We start from the raw sequence: 7,500 nt of genomic DNA on the forward strand, positions 1-7,500 counted from the left end.
CGCCGTCCTATGAAACTCTTGTTTGTCTCGGTGTCAACCCAGACACAGAATGAAGATGCCCTCTGGGCATCTGATGTTGCTAAACCTATGGCGTCTAGGTCGGCGCTAAAAATGACTAGTATACCTTCCATGACCTTCCATAACTCGTCCTTGGAAAAGGAAGAGGAGATGAACTACGATTTTTACGAACAGATTAAAAGTCTAGTTGAGTCGGATGACTCTTCAGATGACTTTACAGAGGATGATGAGGATGTGGAGGAGTCCTTCCTCGACATATCGGCTGAGGAACCCGTGTTGGGAAAGTTTCCCATTGACACCAAGGGAACTATCACGGTTGTACTGCCTAGTCTGGAGTATATATGCGTTATCTGTAAACAACACATGGGCAAAGCATCCGAACTTGTTGCACATTTTAACATCAAACACAGAGACATTCCTCTGGTGTTTAAGTGCGCTAAATGTGACAAAACCAACTCAAACCACCGATCGATTGCCTGTCATGCCCCCAAATGTGGGGGAATAAAGTTAACTGAGGAAAGCTTACCAATGGTCTGTGAATGTTGCCAGGCACGCTTTGCGACTCTAAGTGGCCTTTCGCAGCACAAGAGGCATGCTCACCCAGTCACCCGTAATGAGGAAAGGATTAAAGATGGTATAAAGGGTACCTCGCAGAGAGGGGTACACCGTAGCTGCTGGTCTTTGAAGGAAGTAGAACAGCTGGCCCTTCTAGAGTTGCAGTTTCAGGGGAAAAAGAATATCAATAAGATCATTGCTGAAGCGCTTGGGACTAAGACCAACAAGCAAGTCTCTGACAAGAGACGGGACCTAAGTAAAAAGACAGGGGCCCCCATGTCAGACAGCTTACATTTTTCTTCTAGGCCTCTTGAGACATTGTCTCCCCCACCAAATGTAACAACGGGGACTTCATCCATACTCGCTCAAGCAGCTGAGCGGCTTACGAATGAGAATTCTGGGACCCTGGAAAAGCCTGCAATGGAGGCAATAAAGGCTTGGCTTAACGGCGAGGGCCAACATGATGCCCTCGTAGAAACTGCCACAGCATTGATGCTTTGTCCGATGAGATTGGTGAAAAACAAAGGCAAACGTTCAAAACCCGAGAACGACATTGTTAAACCCAGGATATTACCCACACGATCTTGGATGAAGAAGAGAGCGGAAAAACGAGGAAGCTTCATGAAGCACCAGAAGCTCTTCTTTAAGAACCGCTCTCTTCTTGCGTCCTTAGTCCTGGATGGCACTGAACGTCATGAATGCCGAATCCCGAACGCAGATGTATATCGTTTTTACTGCGAAAAATGGGAGAAGGTGTTGCCATTCAATGGCCTGGGCCAATTTAAGTCATCAGGTGTTGCAAATAACGAATACTTTGAGCCCCTAATTTCGGTGGAGGAAGTTCAGACTGCCATACGGGCCATTAAACCAACGTCAGCAGCTGGGCCAGATGGCCTAACAAGGGCTGCAATCTGTGCTGCCGACCCCGAGGGTCGGACACTGACAGCCCTATTTAATGCATGGATGATTACAGGAATTATTCCCAAAGAGTTGAAAAAGAATAGGACGATTCTTATTCCTAAGGTTATGGATGATGAAAAGCTGAAAGAATTGGGGAACTGGAGACCAATAACGATTGGTTCAATGATTCTGAGATTATTTTCCAGAATAATGACTGCACGTCTTGCTCGTGCTTGTCCCTTAAACCCAAGGCAGCGTGGTTTTATAGCGGCATCTGGCTGCTCTGAAAATCTTAAGGTGCTACAGGACCTTATGAGACACGCTAAGAAATTGCACAGGCCGTTGGCTGTCATGTTCATCGACATAGCGAAAGCTTTTGACTCGGTTTCGCATGCTCATATTTTATGGGTGTTAAGGCACAAGAAAGTAGATGAACACGTGGTGGGCATCATCCAGAACGCCTACGATCGGTGTACGACCTCGTTCAAAAGCAATGGCGAGTCGACTCGAGAAATTAGCATACGTGTTGGTGTCAAACAGGGTGACCCCATGTCACCCCTGCTCTTCAATCTTGCCATGGACCCTTTGATATGCACCCTAGAGTCACACGGAGTTGGGTACTCCATTGATACCGACCACGTGACAGCTCTTGCGTTTGCTGATGATTTGGTGTTGGTGAGCGAATCTTGGGTTGGTATGGCCGCCAATCTAGCGATCTTGGAATCATTTTGTGGGCTATCGGGATTGGAGGTTCAGGCCAGAAAGTGCCAGGGCTTCATGATAAGCCCAACCAAAGATTCATATACGGTGAACAACTGCGACCCATGGACTATCAAAAATAAAGATGTCCATATGATCCAACCTGATGAATCAACGAAATACCTTGGTCTGAAAATTGGCCCTTGGACTGGCACTATACAGCCTGATCTACATTGTCAGCTAAAGACATGGATCTCGAAAATCGATGAGGCGCCTCTGAAGCCAACTCAGAAGGTTGAACTACTCAATGCCTATGCCCTACCCAGATTGTTATATCCTGCAGACCACTCGGACTGCAAGCAATCAACTCTCCGTGGGTTGGACCAAGAGATTAGAAAGGCGGTAAAAGGATGGCTCCACCTTCCCGCTTCAACTTGTGATGGACTGTTATATGCCAGAGCCCGAGACGGAGGCCTTGCCATCTTGAAACTGGAAAAAACAATCCCTTCGGTTCAAGTTAGAAGGCTGCAACGTATAGCAAACTCGTCCGATGCTATCACCCGTAATATTGTGTCCTCGCATGGTATGGAGGAAGAATACCGTAATTTGTGGGTACGAGCAGGGGGTGACAGTGATGCAATCCCAACATTCGTTCTCAGGGACTCGGTGTCAAAAGAACCTGTATATCCGAGACCCTGCGATTGGAGGGAGCATGAATTTCAGAGATGGTGCGAAAAGCCGGTTCAAGGAAGGGGCATTGTAAACTTTGCGCATGATAGAATCAGTAATGCTTGGTTGAGGCCATGGTGCGGCTTTAAACAATGCTTCTTTATCGCAGCACTACAACTAAGGGCAAATATTTACCCAACAAGAGAAAGCTTGAACAGAGGCAGAGATGGGGCCTTACGTTCCTGCAGGAAATGCTCTGCCAGACTCGAGTCCCTTTCGCACATTCTCGGTCAATGTCCTGCAGTACAGAAAGCAAGAATTGCGCGACACAACAAGATCAGTAACATTCTGGCAGACGAAGCGGCTAGATTGGGCTGGTCTGTATACAAAGAGCCACGGTTCATATCCGAGACGGGAGAGATGAGAAAGCCTGACCTCGTGTTTGCAAAAGATGAGGAGGCGGTTGTGATCGATGTCACCGTCCGTTTTGAGCTTTCAAAGAATACCTTGTCAGATGCTGCCTCGCACAAAGTTTCGTACTATACCCCTCTTGGTGATCAAGTCAAAGTGCTGACGAAGGCTAGCAAGGTCACATTCTTTGGATTCCCGGTTGGGGCAAGAGGAAAGTGGCCCCTTGAGAATAACGAGGTACTTACCTCCCTGGGCCTGACCAAACCCAGAACGACATCACTGGCCAAGATGATTTCCCGCAGAACGCTGCTTTTCTCTCTTGATATTCTGAGAATGTTCTGTGGAAATTATGCGGTCTATGAACAGTCATAGACAACCTCCGAAACAAATAATAGTTTTGTTTTAAGATGTCATTTGTTTTAGATTGATTTTGTTATTTTCGAAGGTGAAGTCGGTTTTTATTTCATTTTACTATTTTCCACAATTTAGATTGTTATTTTCCAAGACGAAGTCTTGGTTCTTTTTTTTATTGTTAGTTTTTTTTTTTTAACACGTCGTATTTGTTACTTTAGAGCTTAGAGGGGACTTTATTTTCGCCTTACTATTTTCTGCCTACAAAGAAGATTAAAAATAAGCTTTTTTCAAGATGGTTTTGTTATTTTCCAAGGTGAAGTCTTGGTATTCTTATTTTACTATTTTCCATAAAGAAGACCTTTCTTTTAGATTTTGTTATTTTCCAAGACGAAGACTTGGTATTTTTATTATATTGCTATTTTTTACACGAAGCTTATTCAAGAGCACTTATATAGATTAGACTTTGTTATTTTAATTCTTTATTTTTGCACTACATCAGTTCGAGAGAAGACTACAAACCAGCTTTATTTAAGATGTTTTAGATTAGATTTTGTTATTTTCCAAGGTGAAGTCTTGGTTTTTTATTTTACTATTTTCCACAAAGAAGACTTTTCTTTTAGATTTTGTTATTTTCCAAGACGAAGACTTGGTATTTTTTTATTGCTATTTTTTTACACGAAGCCTATTCAAGAGCACTTATATAGATTAGACTTTGTTATTTTAATTCTTTATTTTTGGACTACATCAGTTCGAGAGTCCTGTAACTTACTATTTTCTGCCTACAAAGAAGATTACAAATAAGCTTCATTTAAGATGTTTTAGATTAGATTTTGTTATTTTCCAAGGTGAAGTCTTGGTTTTTTTTATTTTACTATTTTCCACAAAGAAGACTTTTCTTTTCTTTTAGATTTTGTTATTTTCCAAGACGAAGACTTGGTTTTTTTTATATTGCTATTTTTTTTTTTACACTGCTTTATTCAAGAGCGCTTATATAGATTAGACTTTGTTATTTTAATTCTTTATTTTTGGAATACATCAGTTTGAGAGTCCTGTAACGTACTATTTTCTGCCTACAAAGAAGACTACAGACAAGCTTTATTTAAGATGTTTTAGATTAGATTTTGTTATTTTCCAAGGTGAAGACTTGGTTTTTTTATTTTACTATTTTCCACAAAGAAGATTTTTCTTTTAGATTTTGTTATTTTCCAAGACGAAGACTTGGTATTTTTTTTTTATTGCTAGTTTTTTTTATATGTTACTTCAGAGCATAGAGAGGACTTTATTTTTACCTTACTATTTTCTGCCTTCAAAGAAGATTAAAAATAAGCTTTATTCAACATTACTTATATAGATTAGACTTTGTTATTTTAATTCTTTATTTTTTGGAGTACATCAGTTCGAGAATCCGGTAACCTTACCGACTCTACTCCTTGTTGCCATTGATGCACGGCAGTAGGGATTCGATAATACACGGCATCCCAGTCATGGACCAGCTTGATGATGCTGGATCTGCGTTGGATACACCAGCATGGGAGTACAATACGGTTATTGACTCCACCCCGTGTTATCAAAGATGCATGGTAACAGGGCGAAGGAAACTCACAGCATCCTTGCCACGCTTGCGCAGCAAGCAACGTATTGCTGACCGAAACGTATCGATGAGGGAGCACGCCAGAACGAGCACGCTGGTGTTTGCCGACTAGTCTCTCGATTGCTGAAGATGCCAGACGTCTGCTTGCGGCATCAGCATTATGGCTCAACCAGCCTGGGGGTCCTGGTCCCTTAGACCTCCACTCTCTGAATGTCCTTGGTACTGGACATCGGAGTGTCGTCAAAACCAGTACCGCATGTGAATTTTGTATGGCATGCTTATACCAGCCTGGGGGCCCTGGGAAAAAAAAAAAAAAAAAAAAAAAAAAAAAAAAAAAAAAAAAAAAAAAAAAAAACCTGGCCCTCACTCTCTGTTCGTCTCTGGTTCCGGACGACAGAGTGACGTCAAGCCCGGAAACCCCAGGGGAATCTCGTAACGCCTTGTAACATCCTGCGCATTTCACTTTTGACGGTGGAACATGGACGGGCCATCCAACCCGGAAAAGGTCGGCGTCGAAAGAAGCCGAGTACCAAAATAGCATGTCTCATAAGGACCTTATGAGACATGCTAAGAAATTGCACAGGCCGTTGGCTGTCATGTTTATCGACATAGCGAAAGCTTTTGACTCGGTTTCGCATGCTCATATTTTATGGGTGTTAAGGCACAAGAAAGTAGATGAACACGTGGTGGGCATCATCCAGAACGCCTACGATCGGTGTACGACCTCGTTCAAAAGCAATGGCGAGTCGACTCGAGAAATTAGCATACGTGTTGGTGTCAAACAGGGTGACCCCATGTCACCCCTGCTCTTCAATCTTGCCATGGACCCTTTGATATGCACCCTAGAGTCACACGGAGTTGGGTACTCCATTGATACCGACCACGTGACAGCTCTTGCGTTTGCTGATGATTTGGTGTTGGTGAGCGAATCTTGGGTTGGTATGGCCGCCAATCTAGCGATCTTGGAATCATTTTGTGGGCTATCGGGATTGGAGGTTCAGGCCAGAAAGTGCCAGGGCTTCATGATAAGCCCAACCAAAGATTCATATACGGTGAACAACTGCGACCCATGGACTATCAAAAATAAAGATGTCCATATGATCCAACCTGATGAATCAACGAAATACCTTGGTCTGAAAATTGGCCCTTGGACTGGCACTATACAGCCTGATCTACATTGTCAGCTAAAGACATGGATCTCGAAAATCGATGAGGCGCCTCTGAAGCCAACTCAGAAGGTTGAACTACTCAATGCCTATGCCCTACCCAGATTGTTATATCCTGCAGACCACTCGGACTGCAAGCAATCAACTCTCCGTGGGTTGGACCAAGAGATTAGAAAGGCGGTAAAAGGATGGCTCCACCTTCCCGCTTCAACTTGTGATGGACTGTTATATGCCAGAGCCCGAGACGGAGGCCTTGCCATCTTGAAACTGGAAAAAACAATCCCTTCGGTTCAAGTTAGAAGGCTGCAACGTATAGCAAACTCGTCCGATGCTATCACCCGTAATATTGTGTCCTCGCAGGGTATGGAGGAAGAATACCGTAATTTGTGGGTACGAGCAGGGGGTGACAGTGATGCAATCCCAACATTCGTTCTCAGGGACTCGGTGTCAAAAGAACCTGTATATCCGAGACCCTGCGATTGGAGGGAGCATGAATTTCAGAGATGGTGCGAAAAGCCGGTTCAAGGAAGGGGCATTGTAAACTTTGCGCATGATAGAATCAGTAATGCTTGGTTGAGGCCATGGTGCGGCTTTAAACAATGCTTCTTTATCGCAGCACTACAACTAAGGGCAAATATTTACCCAACAAGAGAAAGCTTGAACAGAGGCAGAGATGGGGCCTTACGTTCCTGCAGGAAATGCTCTGCCAGACTCGAGTCCCTTTCGCACATTCTCGGTCAATGTCCTGCAGTACAGAAAGCAAGAATTGCGCGACATAACAAGATCAGTAACATTCTGGCAGACGAAGCGGCTAGATTGGGCTGGTCTGTATACAAAGAGCCACGGTTCATATCCGAGACGGGAGAGATGAGAAAGCCTGACCTCGTGTTTGCAAAAGATGAGGAGGCGGTTGTGATCGATGTCACCGTCCGTTTTGAGCTTTCAAAGAATACCTTGTCAGATGCTGCCTCGCACAAAGTTTCGTACTATACCCCTCTTGGTGATCAAGTCAAAGTGCTGACGAAGGCTAGCAAGGTCACATTCTTTGGATTCCCGGTTGGGGCAAGAGGAAAGTGGCCCCTTGAGAATAACGAGGTACTTACCTCCCTGGGCCTGACCAAACCCAGAACGACATCA

The sequence above is a fragment of the Petromyzon marinus genome, unplaced genomic scaffold, assembly GCF_048934315.1.
Source record: "Petromyzon marinus isolate PM22_M1 ecotype Great Lakes invasive population unplaced genomic scaffold, UKy_Petmar_22M1.pri1.0 PM_G_Scaffold_18, whole genome shotgun sequence".
NCBI classification, from domain to species: domain Eukaryota; kingdom Metazoa; phylum Chordata; class Hyperoartia; order Petromyzontiformes; family Petromyzontidae; genus Petromyzon; species Petromyzon marinus.